Consider the following 21,988-nt stretch of genomic DNA (forward strand, 5'->3'; position numbering starts at 1 on the left):
GGTGGTGGTGGTGGTGGTGGTGGTGGTGGTGGTAATGGTGATGGTGGTAGTGGTGGCCTGGATCAATTAACACAAGGTGAGGTAATGGATGTTACGTTATATTGCAGTATTCATATGTTATTTTACAATCTGTAGTGGTGTCCTCATCAGTGGTTTCCTTATCGTATTTATAAGCCTAAGTCTCACGCAATCACATCGGTAATCATGTTACACTAGTAGTCACGTGTCTTATTTATGGTACAGTCTAATAAACTAATATTCAGCCTAATATGTGACCAGCATTAGCGCCCTGTTAAAGCCAATCACATGAAAGGAAGAATTAAGAGAGTGTGGGGTATATTCTCGTTTTGACTGGCGCTCTAGAGACATACTCTGTACATGCATTACATTAATTAGTTTTCTTTTTATTGGCAGATTTTCTGTTCGCGACCCCCGGAATTGCATACGAAGTATAGCTGCTTTTCTATCAGAGAGCCCATTACAACCCAAGACGCTTTGAGGAAAATTCTGTACTGAGCACAGCTATAAGTAAATTAGACAGTGTCTTTTTCATGTATACTACAATTTATACATAGCTGCAAGGTGTAACATTATGTCTATTAATTATGCCACTCGGATTTGTTGTATCAGCTTCATGAAACATCATCTAGTCAGTGTTGTTTAGTAAACATTTTATTACTTTAATATACGAATGCTAGGGCAAACAATGTCCGAATAACTCAAACTGCAATAGAAAGATAAAATAGAAAGAAGAAAAGCACTACTTCCTGTGAAAAAAACTTTTTTTCAGAACCTCAAATTAAACGAGTTAAAACTCACTGGAAGTTTATATATCTGTGTTATCAACAATTACTTTAATAAACATGGTATCGTCCTTTACGTAGGCGCGATTGTTTAACTCAGATAGAGGACAAAAGGTGGGGCATCCGCTGGCAATATTGGTTTCTCTTCGAGGCCTCTGGAAAGAAGAGCTGCTGGGATCAGGCCTGAACGAGTCGATCACGTGCTCCACGTTATCTTGATCTATTAGCATAAATGTGATCTTCTGTCTGAATGGCCAGCGGAGTAGCGCATCATACTGACCGCGCATGATAACAAAAAATACAGAAATGTGCGTTCCTTTCCCTTTTCCATCTCCGTTTAGATAGAGGCGCACGCACATCTTGTAGCCATGGCGACTAGTATAGAAACACGGACTATAGGTAGATACGTGTTGGCCTGTTATTGCCTCATTTCTTCGACGAGCGAAGTCAGTAATCTTCCACATGAGCACACCATCAAAGCTCGAGAACTGTTCTTGCTTAACATATTCTTCCAGTTCCGCTATAGCAAAATTTCTAGCACTTAAAGTATGCTCTAAATACTCTGTTCGTCACTGAAGTTTTCTTATTTCATCATTAGAAGTTTTAAGTTGTGTTTCTAACCTTTTTACTTCCTTATTCTGATTTTGCATCATGGAATTTAATTCAACTAAAAGAACTTCATGATTAGCTGTCTTAGCATCCTGATTTTTCAGCATTTGTAAAATTTTCTTTGTCTCAGCTTGAGATAGGCGATGCAAAGAAGAATTTAAGGGAGTGCTGTCTGGTACTACGTCATCCATTAAACAACGTTTGATGCTCTTTCAATGGTATTACCCATACTGGTGATGACTTGGGACTTTTCAAAAGCATTGAAATCACCAAGTTTGGAATAAAAGAAGTCTGAAAGTCGTTGGACGAATACAAGAAGATAGCTTAAATGACGTACTGCTTCTTTATCCTGGTGGTCTCTGCTTTCTTCTCGTTTCATTGTCTGCAAATTAATACATAAGAAATTATTACTGAATAATCACGATGATGCCAAGCAAGCCATGAATTGAGATACGGATTCATAGTCGGTGAACAACGTTAATGAAATGAGCAGGGTCTCAGGGTCAGCGTCATCAACCATGGCGCGTAGCTCAGTCACAAACGCGTTGAAATGACAGATACGAAAGCTTTGGTTGAATTAAAATCTGTATAGACGCTGATCGACTTTCGAGCGGCTCTGCCGGCCCAGGAGTACAGTGTCAGTAATTTGCCAAGCGTGACAGGCCGCAGAAAACAAATTTTACTCTGAATGTCACGAATAATTGCAAATGTATTTTGAACCGAAACTTGTAACACTGCTTAAGTCGGCGTCCAACCATTTCTATACCTACCAGTGACAAAGTCTTTTTTGAGTTAACTCGTTTTCTTTCATTTTCTTTGTGTTTGTCTGTCTGTCTGTCTGTTTGTCTGTCTGTTTGCCGGTCTGTCTGTCTGGCTGGCTGGCTATCTGGCTATCTCTGTCTGTATGCGAATCCCCCCGGAATAGTATCTATAACTACTCACCTTTCCATGTTTGCATCCTATGCTTTCAAAAGCACAGAGCACCTCAACAGCCGTACAGTCACCATTAACAGCATCAAGGTGGCTTGAAAGCTTAAGTGAAAATAAAATTTCTGGTTAGAACAGCAGTCGCTCCAAATCTTTCCCTTTAACTTCTTGTTACGGGAAATGTAACGGTCACTATTTAAACGTCTCCATATATCAACTGAAATGATAGCTTTTTAGAACAGAATTATTTTTCTTCTGGTAAAAGGAGTCTGACCATGACGTTATAATGTAGAAGTAAATTCAGAGACCTCTTGTTCATTGGGACAGTGTATACAGTGTCGCATAACTGTTGATTTGTTACGTTAGGGTTAGGGGTTAGGATTAGGGGTTAGGGTTAGGGTTAGGCTTGCTGTTAGTTTACCTGCTTTCGTGGGAGTTTTACAGTTGAACACTTTGGACAGTCCACGGGGTATTCTTCGCAATCATTCTCTTCGTGTTCCTGTATAGCAAAGCCGAATAATTGAAGTTGCTTTCACAAAACAAGACAAAAACTGTACGCTAATACAGCCTGACTATCATGTGACTGTTTCTTAATTCATACTGCAAATGTCGTGTTGGGCACTAATCCCTTTAAAAAGCACTAGCGGTGTTACTAGTTGTGCCCCTGTGTCTTCCTCGGTTTGCAACTATGCATTATCCTTGACTCGGCCCTGGTCATCAAAGCAAGATGAAAGAAGCCATGCATATTGATTGGTAGAAAACAAATCAAGGTTGCCAAACTTAACATTCTGCTAACAAGTTTGATGTTGTTGTTCCCGAATGATAATACTATTTGTTTCCTTTATGATTGGTATTTAACGTGACCGTAACACTTTAAATGCAATTAGAATCATTGTGTTTTCTTCAGTTCCACCTATCTATTTATTTATTTATTTATTTATTTTATTCCTCCAATTCCTAGCTAATACATAGATATGTAAATATAACGTAAAGAAAGTAAATAGTAACCGATAGTGCTTTGTAAGGAAGAAAAAAAACGCATAAAACAGAAATTATATCACTTAAATTGAATTACATTGTATATTGGAAGGAGAGGAGAGGGGCACATCTAGATAAACTAATTTTGTGCCCCTTAAAGTTATGTATAACTTGAGATTATTAATAAAAAGAAAAAGAGAAAGAAAAAGAAGAGGAAAAATGACAAAATAGCTCAGAAAGTTATAAAGAGATAATGTTTTCATTAGTATTGAGCAAGGTACCAGCGTAAAAGTGCTTTTCTAAACATTTTTTTAGATGGTTTGTCTCTAATGGATTGCGGAATATTATTCCAAAAGAAACTTCCAATAATGCTAGGGCAAAATTTCCTAAGATTAGTTCGAAATGAAGGTATTGCAACTTGGTTGGATGATGCACTACGGGTACTGTAATTATCATGGTGGAAATAATCATAAAAAAGCATACACGCGTTCAGTTTAACAGTATCAGGAAATCTCAGAAAGCCTAAGGATGAGTAGTGTGGAGTTATTGATTCCATCAAAGGAACATCATTTATAACACGAACCGCTTTGTTTTGTAATTTTACGATTTGAGACAATGGAGCGTTCCACCTATAAACTGAAGAGAAGTAAATGGGAGATATGTGATGAATGGTGCACTGATATGATGCATGGTTCTGAAATTAACTTGAACGTTTCGTAGTTCTTAATAAAGTACATATTGTTAAAGATAAAAAGAGGGGTAATAGGCTATACCTTAAGCTTGTCAGCTGTTGTCATCAGCTTGCAGTACTGACATTGCTGCTGTCTAAACATGCACTCTTCTTCAAGGTGCCGGGATAAGTCTTCTCTCAGCATCAGGGCTCCGCAACTGGGATACATGCATTGAACCTTGGTATATGGACACTGAGCCTCGTGATCCTTGATAACAAAATACAAATTCTCAGTCCTTGAATTACAGGTTATCACCTCAGTGGAGGTTTAGCAATGTGTAAAAAACTAAAAGTAGTATTATTGGAGGCACTGTGTGGAGTAAAGAAAAACCAGATAATTCTTAAAGACATGAATCCTAGCGTCAAAGTACATACCAAAACCCAAATATGAGGGGGCTCTATCTCCCTATTTTCCGCCTGTAAGGGGGTGAATATCCCGGCACATTTAGTTATTAGAATTTCATGTTAACAATTTCAAGTTTTTACCATCGAGTCTTAATCAAGAAATGTAGCTTAAGTTTCTATGTTGTGGGTCACACTCTCAAGATTGTTTGCGGGGAATGCAATTATATCATTAGTCCAAAACGTTTTACTGCACAAACTAACGCGTCAGTACTAACAAGTACCGCAACTAGACATACCTCTAGCTGTCTCAGTTCTCCTGTCCAATCGCAGCCGTCGCATTGGTTTGCACACTGGACTGGTAACGACAGAATTTCGCGTCGCGCAAACTTGTCTTCAAATATCTAATTATCGTGGGAAAATAATTTAAATCGATCAGTTTGCCAGTTAATCATACGAAAAAATTAGGAGCAAGTTAGTGTTGAAAAAGTTATTCAAAAACAAATGATTTTTTTTTCTTGACATTCATCAGGATCAGAAGCGAATGATGTATTCTGCTCTGATACGTTTAACTTGGAAGTAAGGTGAGCCAGCTTGCCATACCTTCTTCTCGGTGATTTCTTCATTGTCCACCAAACACCTAGAAGGAGACGATCTAAAGTAGAAGAGTACTGAATAAGGCTTCTTTATCAGAACATCATGATCATTGTCTTGTTGTTGTTGTTCTTGGTTTAGGGGCTACACTTCGTCTAATACTGAGAGAGGGTATTGTGACCTCTAGTGTTTGTCAAAACATTTATTCCAGCAGATTGCTCAAGAATACTCCACGCATATCTCGTCTGACACAATTGGTCAGATTCCAATTCACCAACGCAATGAAACTATTACACTACTATGCCGGAGCAGGGTGGGACAGTCAGTAAACAATACAGTACCTTAGTAATGGTTCTACACAAGACTTGCAGTAACGATGTCCACAGCTGGTCTGTACCGGATCCCTCAATACGTTTCCACAAAACGTGCAGAGGTATTTTGGATCAAAAGACTTCATGTCTTTTTCGGAAATGACACATTTATAACCAGGCATGATCAGTGGATATCTGACAAGCAGAAAACAAATATAAAATTAAATTAGATTGTTATTCCATCAGTTTTGCTAACATACGAAGAGATCATTTACCATTATTATTTTTGTTCTCTTGGAGATTTTATTAATTTTACGATAAAATGGACTTTGGCTAAATATACTGACAGCCGCTCGCGCATTTTACCTACCACGTTACTGTTTATAATTCAGGCCCTGGTGGTTCGAAAAGTGGATAGACTGGTGGTGCGTTCCATTCGACCAAAAATTCCGGTTTGAATTTCAGAAATTTTCGTATGTCGAATGGAACGGTATTTTCCACAGGTTGGACCAATCTGGTTCCATTCCCGCTTGGGCACATTTCTTGCCAAGATCTACTCGAGAAATTGCCGAAGGAAAATAAGAAAGTGGTGTCTTAAGTAGCGTAAGCTGCTTCATGCAAAGAGATTTAACACACATTCACGATTATTTGAAGCAAACTCTTCCTTGATACTTACATGACCGACTCAAACATCATATCCGTCTGATGAGAGAAACTTGCGAACTTTTCTCGCGGGAGATTTTGCATACCGGGCGAAATTCGGAACGACCAGTCCACAATTGTCCAGAAAATCAGATCCTGGTAACGTTTTTGTGAAGGATAGGCAACCAAGAGCAGGCTGGCTCGAACTGTGACAGATCGTTTTGCATCCAGTGTAGTGTCGACTCACCGCCATCTTGTAGCTTTGGTCGAGGCAAAATTCAGGGTAGAAATGCCAAATGGAACAAGAAATTTCCGGAATTTCCAAATTTCCGGAAAAAAGGACAACCTCGAGATGTTGAACGAAATTTTCGAAACGAATTTCCAGATTCTGAACCGAAATTTCCGGAAAGTTTGGTCGAATGGAACGCGCCCTGGATAACACTATCCATTGGATAGCGTGGTTTGTTTTGGTAACACTTATCCGGTGGATAGCGTTATCCAGCCTTCGAAAAATTCGGGTCAGTATACTTAATTGCGTTCAAGTGGCCCTCAAGTTGGCCGTGGTGGAACGGATCTAATTCGGAATATTTAATGAGCAACAGTCATTCCGAAATTTGCGCCAAAAGTTAGCAAATTGTATACTGAATATGCAGGTCCTAACACTGAGATTGTTACCAACTGGACAGTATCCTTCAAAATTGTAGTCTGAACTACAATTTAATGTAATCACCCCAAAATACCTTAATTGTACCTTCTCTAGAACAACCGATTTTCAATTCCGAATTTCAATTCCGGCGCCACATCCTTGTCTGTCATGTTGTGGGATTGCGGAGAGACCGTTGTAACAAATTTGCAGAGCATGAGAAGCTAGGTGACCCACGTAAACGAATTTGAACGCACTTTTTCCCGACTGAACAGTGACTGAATTTACAGCAGAAAATTTTTTGGCGCGGTACACGTTAACAATGAAAACAAAAGCATTAACATTTCTCGTAGCATTATTTCAGTCGAATATTTACTGACTAGAAACAGCGTTAAACAAATACTAGCTAACTGTAACTTACCAATGCAGCAACGCCGAAACACGTTTCACCGATTCCCTATACAACCCAGTGCAACTAACAACCTTTGCGCTGACGGTCGTTCAGTCCGAGACTTTTATACCTGCATGTTGACCTGAAGGGGCTTTTTCCCATTGTGCATTGTATTATTCAGTTTCAGTTTACAGGGGGTTTCCTCGTTAATGTCGCGTGACTCTAAGTGCACCAATAATTCGTGTAAGACCGCACTGAAATGTATCGAAGATCTGAAAACGGCTGTTTCATTTTTTATCGTTGCAAATACATTGAATTTTTCCAGTGTAGTGGTAAGACCACTCGAATTTTAAACTGTTAAACGAGAAAAGCATGAACGCTTATTGAGCTGGAGGCTCCCAAAAGACAATTAACATAAGCCGATTACTATCTAACCAGAAGTAGAACAATTTATAACGGACAGAATATGTCCATTGAACTTCTTATTAATTTTTTTTCTCCTCCCTTTGCCTTCCCTTTTTTTTTTACCCGTTTTTATGCGTGTTGTTTCCAAACACAAATAAAGGGTTATTAGTATGATGTCATCGAGTCGATTGCGTTTCACATGACTAAACGCGTTGGTCACGCTGTGGGAAATTTCCCAAGGGTTTTATCCCTCAATTTTATATTTAATCTCTATTTGAAAATAATAACTCCGTGTTCTTTCACGAAACACTGATGCTTCTGAGAACCAAATAAAAAAGGCGTAGATATTGGAACGGAAATGACGAATTGTAGGTTGGTTCTGCAGCGACAGCACGCCGGAACCTCCCGATTGAACAAAAGGTTAGTTTCGACCAGCTGGGCTGAGCCAGTTTTTAGTGACTAGGCAATGTTCAGACTCGACCTGTAGCTTTCTAAGGGTGTTTTGTCCTATTTCCTTGTGTTCGTGGGTTTACATATTCCTACCGTTGTACATCACCATGCACGAAGTACTCGACCGTCTGCATCATCTGCTAAACGCAAACTCAAGCATAAATGTCAAATGGCAGCCAGGCTGTTGAAGAGCACTTACTCGCTTGATCTATTGAATAAAACAATCAATGAGTTATTATGCAATACTAAATACTCAGAAACTGTGAAATGTACGTGATATTAGCTGTCCGTTTCCTCAATTTATCAAAAGACTCTCAAAACGTGAAATACATGTAAAACAACTTGGTTTATGTTAACAATGGCATATCTGTTCTATTCATGTTCCTTCGTTTTGTTTCGTTCATTTGTTTGTTTGTTTGGGTTGTCTTTTCGTCACGGCGCATAGTTTTCGCAACGCAATCGAAACTAGATTTTTAAAACGAGGAGTCACCGTCATATGATCCAGATACGTGATGAGCGTGGTTTTCGGCTACGCCGGGAAAATCCCGGTCAGCGATCTGTCGGGGATGTGCATGTACAAGTATGAGCAATCACGAAATCGCTCCAACACGATTTTTCCAAGGTCTAAATCATTTTGACCGCTACAATTTTGTTTTGATTTTCGAGTGACCACTATTTTCTTAAATTTCAAAGGGAAGATTAAAGGATTTAAACTACGCATTCTACTTCCACAAATTTACATGTGAAAAAAAATTTCATTTTCAACAAGTACATATTGTTAGCACTATTTTTCTTGTTTGCCGTGATCCTCTTTAAAAGCATTGGCTAAATTTGAACGGGGATTTTTCCATTAACGCCCCGACCGTAATCTGTCTTTTTTCGACTTTTTCGTTCATAACAAACCACTTTCGTATTTAGTTTGGATTTCCCTACTTATAGACCTAAACACTATAGTCAAATAACCACGCGACTAGACGCTTTCTAGCAAAACAAAATGTTAGGTATTCCAGCGTCTATTTTCAGTTTTACAGTTAGAACATGGAGGCTCGTGTTGGTAGTTGTAGTCAAATGAAGATATCGTGCAAATCTGCTATTTAACAATAAGATTTTGAGCTCAAGATTTCTATCGTCAACTATCGCGCGATAATTGACGAGTGCGCAGCCCAAGTGAACTATCACACATAGAAATTGAGTGCGAACAATCTAATAGTTTTAGTATAAATCTACAAGTCGTTCACAACTTTATATAAATCCTCTTCCTCGAAAACGCAAAAAAAGCGGCTGTCATTTTGTTGACAACTCACACTGCTACACCCCTCACTATCTACAAGAGATTATATTTCACCACTAAATTTTCTCCGATTCTCATTGGTTTAAACTGATCATGTGACGCGATAGTGTTCATCCGTGGAGAGACACTATCAGCTCATAGTGCCCGTCAGAGAAAAATATCCGGATGGATAGTACTCGTCTGTGAAAATCTTTCTGTAAACAAGCGGGCTTATAGAAAATAAACAACCGAAATTGCATTAGGTGGGTTTTTGTCTGTTTTCTCTTTCAAATTTTACATATGGCTTTCACGGCTTTCACTAAAATAGTTGAAAATAATTCAACATGATTTCTGAACTGGCGTGAGGAAGAAAATTAGTGGTGAACAACAAAGACAACAGATTGTGTAAGTCTCGGAACTATCTGTCTGATAGTTGCCCTTGAAAATTTCGTGCTGTTCAAACTAGTATATTTACCCTCGAAGCTTCCCTTCTCGGGCAAATATTTGTTTAATTTAAGAACACCAAATTTCCGCGGGGCAACTATCAGCCGATAGTTCCTATACAGAAACACTCTATTGTTTAAATAGATAGTGCGTAGCGTAGCCAATCACAGAACTGCATTCGTGATACAACGCTAGTAGATTTATACTAATATCAATTAGTAGAATTCTAATAGTATACTAATGCAAATGCTGCAATCTAATTGGCTGAACCATTGAACACTATCAGCCATTAGTGTGCAGTGGCTGGAGATCGTCTACGAAATGGTGACGTTTTTTTTCGATTTTCCAAAGTTTTGGAGGACAATTTTGATGCAAACGGATAATTAGATTCCTGAGAAGTCTAAACGAAGGACATTTACGGTGTTTTGACTTTTAAAAAAGTTGAAATTATTGAAAAAACTGAGCGCGCGCACACAGCTTCAATTTTAAATGACAGTTCCATCCGAGCGATCTTTTTCAGACGCAAAGTTTAATAATACGTTATGAAATAATTGGAAACCGTTATTTGAAGTAAATTTTAGTAAGAATTCTACTAAAACAATTAGATTATTCGCTCTCGATTTCTATGAGGTGGTAGTTGATTCGGCCTTCGGCCTCATCAACTATCACGTCATAGAAATCTCGAGCTCATAATCTAATTGTTAAGTAATATAAATCTACTAGCGTTCTATCACGAATGCAGTTCTCTGATTCGCTATGCCACTATCTATTCTGTTGTAGATATTGAGTAGCGTATAAGCGTGCGCTAGGGACCGCTTCTTTGTGTTTTCAAAGTGTCTAAGAGGATTTAGATTAAACTTTTGAACGACAGCACGCGATAGAAATCTCGAGCGCATAATGTAATTGTTTATTATATATATACGTTGGGCAATATATATATAATTTATATAATAGTCTCCATAAATTAGATGAGAAGGATAGTGGTCCGATAGATAGTGCCCCCCACCACCCGTCCATACTTTAGCCGGCAGCCCTCCGGTTTCCGATGCGATTGCGAGATCTTGCGAATGTTCTTCGATCGAGAATTTCATTTCTCGATATTTCACTATCTCCCACTGGTTCGCCAGATGCATAAAACTATTCGTGACTGATGTGACTGCGGCCGATAATGTAGCAAAGGTAACCGCTGTGCTTCTATATTAATTGATGAAACCATTTCACCGTAACTAAAACAGAACTTAATGCCGCGTTATAACATATTATTTTCACGCATGGTACCCAGTAAAAGCATATGATAGGGAGAGCAGATCCTGCTAACAATACTTTCCAGTTTAACCTAGAGTAAATCCATTGCGCTGAATTGTTTTACTACAAGGCATAAAGATTTGTCAGTTCCAAATATTAAAAACCGGTTACTGCAAAACCGATATGGGGTCCTCTCAATACGTCCTTAAAGTCCTTAGAACATAAGAACTATAGTTTCTCTTTTTCCGAAATTTGGAATATTCCGAAGCGTTCATCTTGAATAACCTGCATGGTTGTATGTCGATACGAGTGTATGTAATTGTTTATTTTCCTTGAAAACTCTAAAATGCAGCTTTCATAGAATAAAAAGTCAATTTGAAGCTACAGTTCTCTTTAAAGGTTTTCCGTTAAAAATTCATATTCGGGAATGTTTGACGGGGAAAAAATATTGTGATCCGGTTTAACATTAAAGTTTCCAAGGATATCGGTGACCCGCTTCAATATCCCGTGCGTAATAACATCCTGTGATAAATAAAAACCTAGAACCTATGATTTAGGTACACCATGGGTACCGCCCTTATTAAATCCATTTTGAAATCACTGGTTATCCTTGCAATCTGATTAGCTCTCAGTGGTGCGATTTATTCACGAATCGCACTATTTTTTGCTCTAAATCGCATCTTTTTCTCAGCCAATGAGAATGGGCCAGTAAAACAAAACAACCAATCAGATTTCAAGATTAGTTTAAAGTAATCAATAAAATTTCAGGAAAATGAAAGGCAAAAAGCCACTGTGTGGAGAATTTTGCAAATACTATTGCCAAAACGTTAGTGTTATTGTAGCTTTTTTTCCAAAAAAATTGACGAATTCAATTAATTACAGTTTCTGAATGACGATTATGAGCTCCTTTAGGCTGAAGACCTACTTTAATGGAAGTTCCCAACTTTCAGTGCCCATTTTGACGAATATTTTGGCGATTTTTCTTCAACATCTGCTCAAGATCCGTATGATACTGAGTCCAGTAAAACATAAACGAACGAAAACCACACAACAACAAATTCAGAGTCATCTCAAGAAGGTAGATGTTTCCAGGTTTCCGGTAGTTTCAAACGAAGCAACAAAACAGCTCAACTCTGTCGCTGTGAATAAACATAGTCAGAATACGCCCCGCTCCACAAAACAGTGAATGAATGAACGTCTTACGAAGCTGGTGTTAGTCCCGCCATCTTGGAAATATCTTGAAACAAATGGCGCCGCAAGAACTTGACAAGGTCCCGAGTATTGAGTCCTTCACCGAGGTCACAAAAAGAAACGGAGATGATAACGAGCTGGACTCCCTTAAAATCATGTCATTAAACGGTATGAAAGAAAAAAAACGTACCATCCACTGGGCATCGTGCACTCGAGGGAGTTTCACAACTCAAAAGAAATCCATCGCAGAATTGCGCAGGATGCACCTTCAAATTCCTTCTCCAAAGACAATGAAAAGTCTCAGCCTCAACCACAGAAGAAAGAAAGACCTTCCATCATTGATTCAACCGACGAGAATTGAACTTTTATACCTGAAGCAGACTATTTTCGTTCTGACTTCAAAACCGCTTGTTTCTTTGTCATGCTCGGATGAGTTTTCGTCACATGACATCGTTTTGCATACTAAATGAGACGTAAAGGCGTTTCCGGTTCCGCTTTTTTTTTTAACAAACCGGCTACTGGAACAATACACCAAAAGTCTAAAAATTAAGGCGATAAAATTGTGCGATTTCAAAATGGATCTAATAAAGTGGTAATTGAACTGAGTGGAGTGCAATTTTGATCTGAAATCATACTTGTGATTTCAAATCGAACTCGCGCTGCGCGCTCGTTCGATTTTGAAATCACGCGTATGATTTCAGACCAAATTGCACTCCACTCAGTTCAATTACCATTATTAATCGCCGCAATCGCCGCTTAAAGATACCTTTATCATTTGGATTTAGTCTGAACCGAACCGTAATTTCCTGCGAAAAGAAACAGCTAGAAGTTTCGGTGACGGTGATATATCTTGATGCCACATTCTATTGACTGCACGCTATTGACCTTGTTTTCACTTCCTAGTTACAAAACAAAGGACAGTTCACTGAAACACTTGAATCAAATAAGCCGCACTTGAGTTAATCGATCCCTGAACTGGCGAGCGGGCAACTGGCAGCTTTTTCCTGTGGTGACATACTAACACTTCGTGTACTCAGCGGTAATTCAGATATATAATATAAACCCTGCTGAAGCTACAAGCAATAAAAAGCAGACTCTGAACAGAGCGGGCGGAGAATGGATTTCATTAACATGTACAGCTGCATGAGGCCAGCATTTGTTCCATTGTTGTTGACAGCGGTAACGCTCTTATTCTTTGCAATTCTCTACAATATTCGTTGCACGAGACTGATGAAGGTTCAGGAGAACACACAGCACCAGGAAAAACAGAAAAAGGAACCCGAAGAGCACGATGAACGGTTTGCAACTGGTGGGTACTTCTGCAATGAAGTAGACTTATTTCTTATTGTAATCTACTTGCTTTTATTCAGAACGCATTAATTTTCGGCACTTCGCCAATTGCAATATTAAGCGTTGTACAAAATCGCATGGACAAACCATCACAAAAATTGCAGCGTTTTATTCCAATTCAAAACTCTGCTGATAAAATTTAAGCCATTTGTTTATCCGGTTTGTCTGTGCAACTCGAAACCAAAAAAACAACTCAATTGTGATAAGTCGGCAAAATAGAGAAGATCCGACATTTTGAGAGCTTTAAGACTTCAAATAGAATACCAAAGCAATTTAATAAGATAGCATTTTTCAGTCCTTGACCATTTGCTAGTGAGTTACGTTCCAATTATATTTATCAGACCCTATTATAAAGAAAACGGCGTCACGATAATTCGGATGATTTATTAAGAACCGAATCGCTGGAATACACTCAAGCATCAGTATTTTAATTGACAGGTCCCAGAGTTTGTCAGTCGTCATAACGAAATTGCGTAATGCTGATAATTATGAACGGTATTGTAGCATTACGAATTAAGATAGATCTGATTCTTTGATTTCAAGCTAAAGATTCATGCAGAATTCACTGATTTTGTTAACGTTCCACTTATTCCGTGACAAGCAATCTTTCATGTTGAGTTATGACTCCAAATGTCAAGTACCTCTAGAAACACTTAAAACAAAGTTGTGATGACGTCATTCACTTATTAGTAAACAGACCAATCTTCGTCGAAGTAATCGTTTCAGCGACATTAAAGAACGCCATTTCTTATCCCATTTCTAGATATATTTTGAAAGTGCCATAATGATACTGAGCCTGATACTAGCCATGTACAAAGTCACTTCAAATCGACGCAAACTTGAAAATAGTAGCTAGTCTACAACTGCAAAGGAAGTGAACACAAAAAGAAAAGAGTCATAAACTGACCTTGTACTAAATACCCGTGTAATTGCACACCACTTGTTGTAATTATTTCTTCTTGAAGGCGAAGCCAAGCGGGTGTAAACAATGAAAATCAAAAGATTGTTCAGAAAAATGGTTTATATAGCATCTCTCGAAATACATGGGAGTATATAAAGCTTTCCTGTAATTAAACGGTAAATACATATGCAGACAAGGTAAATTTTATCCGCACTTTATCATGTTTACTTGCTACAAACAACCCTACCACTGCGCCTGTACCTTAGATTCCACACGAATCAAGAATCGTACCAAACTATGTTTAGGCAAGGGTTAATACATGAAGGTTTTGAATGATAACGTTTCAGAGAAACCGTGTTTGCATATTAAACTATACATTCCGGTCTACGAATCAGACCATTGATACTGGATGAACTGAAGTTATGTGCCCCTGCAGGCAGCAGCAGAGATTTTCTCACATAGCCAATAACTTCACGTGACGTGCCAATGGCAATACATGTATGTAATACAGTCATCATAAAACTTTGTTTTCACTCATTCGGCACCTGTTCCCCTCGACAGTCTGCGCCAAAATCGCAAACATTGTCAACAACGTCGAATCAAGCTCTGATGGATGCACTCTAAATAAACACTGTTACGATATTTTGCACAACGATGCAGAGTAATTTTTTTTGTTCTTGGAATAAATTCAGACCTTGCTTATAAAGACAAATTCTAAAAGGACTCCCTGCTCAGTAGCCCACGGGCAGACGTCTAATATTTCCTTGGTTTCACGCCAGCAAAGTATAAAGTATTGACGCGTCACAACTCAGGCACTTTTGGCTGTTGAAACGTTCCTTGTACAACTGTTATTGACTTAAGATTTCTTGTCATCAAACTCTGCAGTGTGTTTAATTATGTAAGCCGCTAGGAACGAGGTTTTGACCCCATCTCGACATAAAGACGCCAGTCGCATTGACGTCATCGGTCTAGACTTTGTCAAATGATCTCCAGCAGTGCACTTGTTCCTGAACCTAAACAATTTTGACCACAAACGTTCAAGTCATTTGCATATTGTGAAGATCAATAGCCTTAGTCCGAGGATCTTTTGGTAAATAATCATTAACACAACACTGACAAAAGCTCGGCCCGGACGGTGTTGGAGAAAAGAATGGAGTATTTCCACCACCTGCTTCCAGTGCTTGTTCCGTCATTGATGACTATGCTAGTGATTTTAATGGCTGCAATTCTGTATCACGCAAGGCGAAAGTTGCTCATCAGGGAAGACAACAACATATATCAGAAAGCCGAAAAGATTCCGCAGGAAAACGACGAGAGATTTGCAACTGGTAAGAGCTTCATGATTTACAGGTTTTCGTGATGATCATCATCGGCTACCTTAACCTGTTTACGCGATGCGTCTAGTTACCTTACCGAATTTGTGATGTTTGGTAGTTAGCGTGACATGAAATTAAGTTTCGCTTAGAAAATAGCATAAGGCAGCAAACTGGAACAAAACAAAACAAATATCACTGTATATACTCTTGAGCTTATGTCCTAATGGCTACGTTCAGAGTTTGCACGAGCCAAGAATTAATACGCATCCGGCATACCTACCTTTGCCAGCTATGCACTTATAATTCTCTAACCACAGATCTTTAAAGAGCTTGTGTGAGTTTAGGGAAAAGGGGGACGGGGGACCCCGGAAAATATTAGTGGAGCCCATTGTGTATGCTACTAAATCTCTAACCTAGTTTCGAGCCAGACCCAAAATTTCATTAGCTTGATATTGAGTTAAGAGCTTTAATGTCCACGTTAGTAATCACACTTTATTTCTTGTTATTAAGAGAGACGAATAACAGATAAAAACAATACTTATTTCTGACGAGAATGCACAAAATGGATCTTATTTCAGAAAGCGAAAATTAAAAACAACACCGCTAAAAGGTATTGCCGGGGGATCCAGGATCTCAGGCGATTTTCCATTAGGTGACAGGCGAAATTGTTCAGATCGTGTAAAAGGTTTCAATTATCAAGACTTGTTATGCACGTTTGTCATCACTTTAAAGAATGACGCACTTTGACCACTTGAGCTGATTGACGATTGTGATAGACAAGTCGATGACACTTATGAGCGCTTTAACCGAGTGTTTTAGTGAAGGGCAAATTATGTATACTGCCTGTTTTGATTCTTAGTAATAAATAACGTTTCATTTTGTTTGTTTGTTTTTTAAGAAAATAAAGTGAGTTTTCAGTATTTTTCAATAAACAGTCACAACTTAACTGTTAGCTAAGAAAAGATGGCTTAATTTTCTGAATTATTACTGAAAAATTCGAATATCAGCTTCAGTTGTGAAATTTTCGTTACTTATAGCTGCATAAACTTATTTTATTATATACTGTCATGTATAACATTTCATTACTGATGATACGAGATGACAACGAAGTTGCAAATAAGGTTGTTTCAAGTTTTTAATTTGTCTAGAATTCAAGAAAAACAAGAATAGTCTCTAATGAAACTATTGCTCGGCGTAGGAGGGCAATTGAAAGCACTTAACTAATTATCAATGTGAACTGAGTTAATACACTAAACTTTTCTCATGAAAGAAAAACTGGAAAAGTGGAAAAATGATGTTTCGAATGTTATCACCTTGTCAGAGAAGAGTGCAAAAGAATGGAAACGTCAGCTTTCCTTTTCTAAGTTTGTTACGGTGGCTTAATTACCTACTCAACACATCATAGTTGATAAATAGATAAGCACAGGGACTAGTTCCGGGGGGGGACTGCTCCCATATAAAACAGGACAGGGGTGCTCGTCGTATCTTTTAGGGATTAAATAAGCGATTTTGGTATCTCCTAGGATGTTCAGCCTCAAAAAGTCCACAGCAGGAACTTTTGCGGCACCTTTTAGGCTATTGAGCCGAAAAATATATGACGGGAGATATTTGATAATCACCTGATTTTAAATTTGTCTCAGAATTGGTACTTCTAAGGGGTAAAAAAAACTGAAGCCGCGCCCATAAAACATGTTCCTAGTACCTCGTTGTTGTTGTTGTTTTTTTTTTTCATAATTTCCTACGGGCACCGCCGTCCTTTTTATATTGGAGTCTCACCCAGGGACTAATTTAGGGAAGTTCCCTAGTTTCTTTATCTCAGATACATTGTCTATTTTGTTTTGGTTTTTATTCAGTTATACGGAGAAGACGAGGCAGTAGACTTAGTCTACCTTGTATTCTGACGACCGGATGAGTCATCGACCATGACTGGCCTGAGGAACCCTTCTGCTGATCACCTTATTCAGCGTATGGCTATAAATTTCTAATACAGAGGCTACACCGTCATCCAAATAAGCTGTACTACTGACATTGTTACAGAGACCGTTTTGTCCTTGCCGTTTATTATGCATTTTACAACCTGAATTTTTGGCACGGTGGGATGCAGATGAGGATCAGATACGATGATCGAACTTACAGTCGTTTAGGCCGTTTTTCTTTTAATTATGTCTTATTTTATGTCTTTTCTTTTGCAACATATTTTGTACATGTACTTGTATTTACATTGGGTATCAAGTCGCATCTTGTAGATAATCATAGTTTAAGATACCCAGTGGGATATAATCAGTCAAACTGCGAAAGCTATTACACATAACTTTCCAGAAGCAGATGCCGGATGCAGTCACGAGGACCCGTTACAAAAAAAAAACCGTTGTTGACTGAATCTTAAATACTTGTCCTGACTTATATATACCTTAAAATAACGAACATCGGATTTGGAATCCATTGAGTTAGAATTATTACATTGAGCCGTTAGTGTAATGAAATAGTAACTTTGGACGATAATCATCATCGATCATATTGGTAATCATACCATGATTACCAAGTGGACGAAGCTTGAGAATTGTTTCAATGCTCCTTCTATTTCGATCGCCACAGAATCACCTTATGTCGGTCAGGCCAGCAATTTTCGTCGAGCGAAACGTAGTAGCTCCGAATGTAACCGCTTGCAGAGTTTTGGTAAGATTTCGTTCATTTCAAGACAAGGCGAGGCTAGTCGATAGATCGACAAAGCACCACGCCGCTTCTTTCGTGACATTACCTATTCATAGATTTAAAAGTAACTGACAGTTCGTGCAGCAATCGTTTATATGTGTATATTCAGCTGGGTTTGCTCCATCGTTTAGGACATGAAAAGTAAACACTCAAATATACCCACCCGTGCACGGCAACCATCTAACACAGTTTAAAAGCATCTATTATTATTATTATTATTATTATTATTATTATTATTATTATTATTTAAAGAGCGCAGTCACTAGTTTTAAAAGGCGTCCTGAATCTAAACAGTCAAGCAGAGGAATTACAATTTTTTTTCCCTGATGAGAATGCGCAAGGCTGAACATTTACAAACTAGAATTATTCATTAAAGCAGTAAAACTATAGCTGACAGAACCAAATAAAACGTGACTTTGGACACAATATTTATTTCATCAATCACAAACTTAAAATGCAACGTTCCCGCACGTCACGCACAGTGTTAAAGATTGAAGTGGTTTCAGCACATTTCACGGCGCGAACGGAGACACAGCCACTTTACACCCACAAGGTAAGCTTACTCTTACAATAATCTCGTAGGCAACAACCGATTTGAAAGATTTGAAAGAAATAAACTCTACCCTACATCTCATAAATTAAGTGCGTGGACGGCTACAAGTTTTCATTATGGTCACTTAGAGCTACGTTCCTGAGTCAATTTTTCGAGTACAACAGAATTCTATTTCATCAAGAGCACAGCTCAGCACTCCTGCGTGTCATTGAAATAAAAAAGCTGACTAATATAACCTTGCAACGTTTGTTAAATTCAGTGATTCTTGCTGTGCTATGTTCTGCAATTCTGAGCACAATTGTAAAATGATAAACAAGTAGGGTGTGGCATTGGCAGGTATTTCGGCTTAATTCCCGCTGTCCAAGTTGAATCATTTTCTTTTGTCATTAAAAATCTTCATGTTTGGGCGTTTTTGATTTCACATTGAGTACTTCTTTTTAATCATATCGGAAATTGAAGTAGTCAAGTGGGAATTTTTGGTCGAGCGAAACGTCTAGTACGTAGTTCCAAGTTTAACCACTTGCAGAGTTTCAAAAATATTCCGTTCATTTAAAACCAAGGTGAGGCTAGTCAATAGATTCGTAAATTTAACAGTCGCAGATAGTTAGTGCAACAATCGTTTATTCAGCTGGGTTTACTTCATCTTTTAGGACATGAAAAGTAAAACAGCAAGATCATTCATAACAAGAATTTGAACATTCGTTAATTTAAAGAGCGCAACAGTCAAGCAGAACAATCACAGTCTTGTTCGCTGGCATAAAAACTTGATTTTTTATCCTAATGGGATTGCGTGAGGCTTAACATTGACAAAACTTTGGAAATACAAAAGCACTAAAGCTATTGACAGAGCCTAATACAAAGTGACGTTAAAAATGAATCATACACGTACAATATCTAAAATATTCCATCAATCTCAAACTAAAGGTGCAACCTACTACACGTCACCATCAGTTTCTGATTACACGGGGTGGAAGAAACAAGAAAGACTGTATAGCAGGAACAGCTACTTTGTACCCACGTTACTGACAAGGTAAGCTTCATCTCAGTCTACAACCATCTCGTAGGCAACAACGAACTAGTCAGATTTGAAATAAAATTGACTCCATGTAGTCTACATCCAATAACGTGTGCGAGGACAGATGCAAGTTCTATATATGGCCACAGAAACGTCCACTTGATCATGAGATATGATCCGAGCTACCGTTTTACTCAAACATGTACCGTAGAAACAGCTTGATGATGGTTACCCAATTATGATCACGTATATTCTAAATAAGTCTTAAATACACCCTATTAAACAACTTGTGCGATTCCTTCTCCCGTTCAAAAGATGATCAGAGAATGGGAGGGAGATTATCAATTTTGGGAACTTCTCTCGATTTTTACCGAGCAATAAAATCACTTAAAAATCCGCATTTAACAAGAATTCAAACAATATTATTTTGCTACACACTTCACTATTATTTCCACCATTTTTCAATAATACTTACGAAAAATGATATTAAAACTAAAATTAAAGTAGCAGTTGTGTCAACAGGTACTATAAACAAAATATATTGTACGGCTTCACAGGACAAGCCCGAATGCTTTACTTTCCGTTCCATGTTCTTAGTTTAGTGAGCTTAGCAAATTAGCTATGACTGATAACGCGGAAAAAAGATCAAAGATTAAAAAGCAACTGTGCAGTTACAACTGAGTATTCTCTTCTGACATTGAGGCTGTTAATAGGCAATTTGTGTTGCTGCATGTATCTGGTTATAGCTTACCATACTTTGCTGTTTTTATCAACATATACACTTTTCGCTTTCTCTTTCTAAGTGATCCGGCCACGTTAACTTAGACATCATATATTGTCGCCTATAGCTAGAGCAACATCCAAGTATAAATATATTTGAAGACAACGTAGGCAAGAAAGACATAGCAATCAGATCATCATTGTACCCCTTTACTTTCCAGCCAAGAAAAAGAGTCAGTCGACTGACGATATAGAAATCATCATGAGTATGGAACTCTGCTCTACTCTTGCGACCATTGCTGTCATGTTATACATTGCCAGTTGTACTTCCCCTGCATCTGCCGTCTGTACCAAGGTCGCGGAGACAACTGACAAATGTAGGGACTCCGACCTCATGGTTAACCACAAAAGGTACAGGAAATCGAGCTATGATCAAATCGACCTGCCATATCCACAGAACGAAATCTACTGGTATTGTGGATCTTCCAAGGAGCGCACCGGTTGGGGAGGAATGGCAAATCGGTTGATTTTCTCCTTCTCTTCTGATGGTACCATTTACTGGTGGATTTTCAGATGCAGGCGTTGCACGACTGTGGACAGAGCCCACGAGAGATGTAGAAGCGCGTCTTTCATCCATCTGCCAAATACGAATCAAAATATATACAAGAACACGTTCAAACAAGTGGTGAAGCTCCCAGGTCTGATGACTTCCCTGCCATGGTGGTGCGGATATAGCGTTGAACGTACCGCTTGGGGCCCACCAGCGAACGAGCTCAGCATCAGTTTCTTCGGCGACGGCAAGATTGAGTCGGAGATAAAAAGATGTGATTAGTAACCGCAGTGTCTTTATTCCACGAGTATAACATTTATAGTCAAATAACGTTTGCTTGCTAGAAGCTGAGCTACTTCGCTATCTTAGAAATAGGATTGATTGTTTACAATTAAACTAAGCGAGTTGTTGTCATGCAGAGTATTAATTGTTCTGAACCTTACGTCAACTCTTGAGTGTTAAGCTCAAATTTTCCAAATTGGCTGATCGTTGTTAGAATAAAGCAAACTCCCAACATTGGGATACTATAAGTTGTAAGCTATCAACTAGCCTTGTAATAAGTAAGTAATTAAAAGCGGCTATTCAAAGAACGTTCTATAATCTTTATTTGTGTGCGAAAAAACGACAACTCTGAATACTATATGAGGGAGTTTGTGTGATGGACTCCGCTCCTCCTTTTGTGAATCTAAAAGTTGTTGGTGAGTGAAAGCTGATTCCCATAATAGTAACCACTGCTGTTTTGTTAGACTGCAAAACAGTTGCGGGGTTTACGCTTTTTGTTTTTTTTTTTTTGTCTTCTTAGATGTTGAAGCATGTCAGAACACACATGAGATCCCTTATCAGACAAATTATATAAAGCACTATATACCTAAACGAGAAATTTTTTTCCACTTTTA

The 21,988-nt window shown here is 38.4% G+C and overlaps 2 long non-coding RNA genes and 1 pseudogene across 4 annotated transcripts; 2 read left to right on the forward strand and 1 right to left on the reverse strand.

Annotated features, from left to right (window-relative positions):
- The first annotated feature begins 2 nt into the window (after positions 1–2).
- Positions 3–818, forward strand: LOC110051626 (uncharacterized). The gene is made up of 2 exons (XR_002296964.2): positions 3–76; positions 415–818. It is a non-coding gene; the product is annotated as an uncharacterized LOC110051626 (long non-coding RNA).
- LOC110051623 (TNF receptor-associated factor 2-like) lies at positions 657–8,403 on the reverse strand (annotated as a pseudogene). The gene is made up of 8 exons (XR_016202528.1): positions 7,001–8,403; positions 5,325–5,489; positions 4,993–5,044; positions 4,689–4,793; positions 4,091–4,255; positions 2,761–2,838; positions 2,355–2,444; positions 657–1,794 (listed from the first exon to the last, which is right to left on the reverse strand). The product of XR_016202528.1 is annotated as a TNF receptor-associated factor 2-like (transcript).
- Positions 8,404–12,867: 4,464 nt separating this feature from the next.
- LOC149102244 (uncharacterized) lies at positions 12,868–21,682 on the forward strand. 2 transcript variants are annotated; one of them, XR_016202529.1, is made up of 4 exons: positions 12,868–13,284; positions 17,396–18,807; positions 19,732–19,837; positions 20,764–21,682. It is a non-coding gene; the product is annotated as an uncharacterized LOC149102244 (long non-coding RNA). The 2 variants fall into 2 exon arrangements; XR_016202530.1 differs by lacking the exon at positions 12,868–13,284 and adding an exon at positions 15,023–15,554.
- Positions 21,683–21,988: the final 306 nt, after the last annotated feature.

The sequence above is a fragment of the Orbicella faveolata genome, unplaced genomic scaffold (genome assembly GCF_042242905.1).
Source record: "Orbicella faveolata isolate gen_17 unplaced genomic scaffold, um_ofav_v1 contig_36, whole genome shotgun sequence".
NCBI lineage: Eukaryota > Metazoa > Cnidaria > Anthozoa > Scleractinia > Merulinidae > Orbicella > Orbicella faveolata.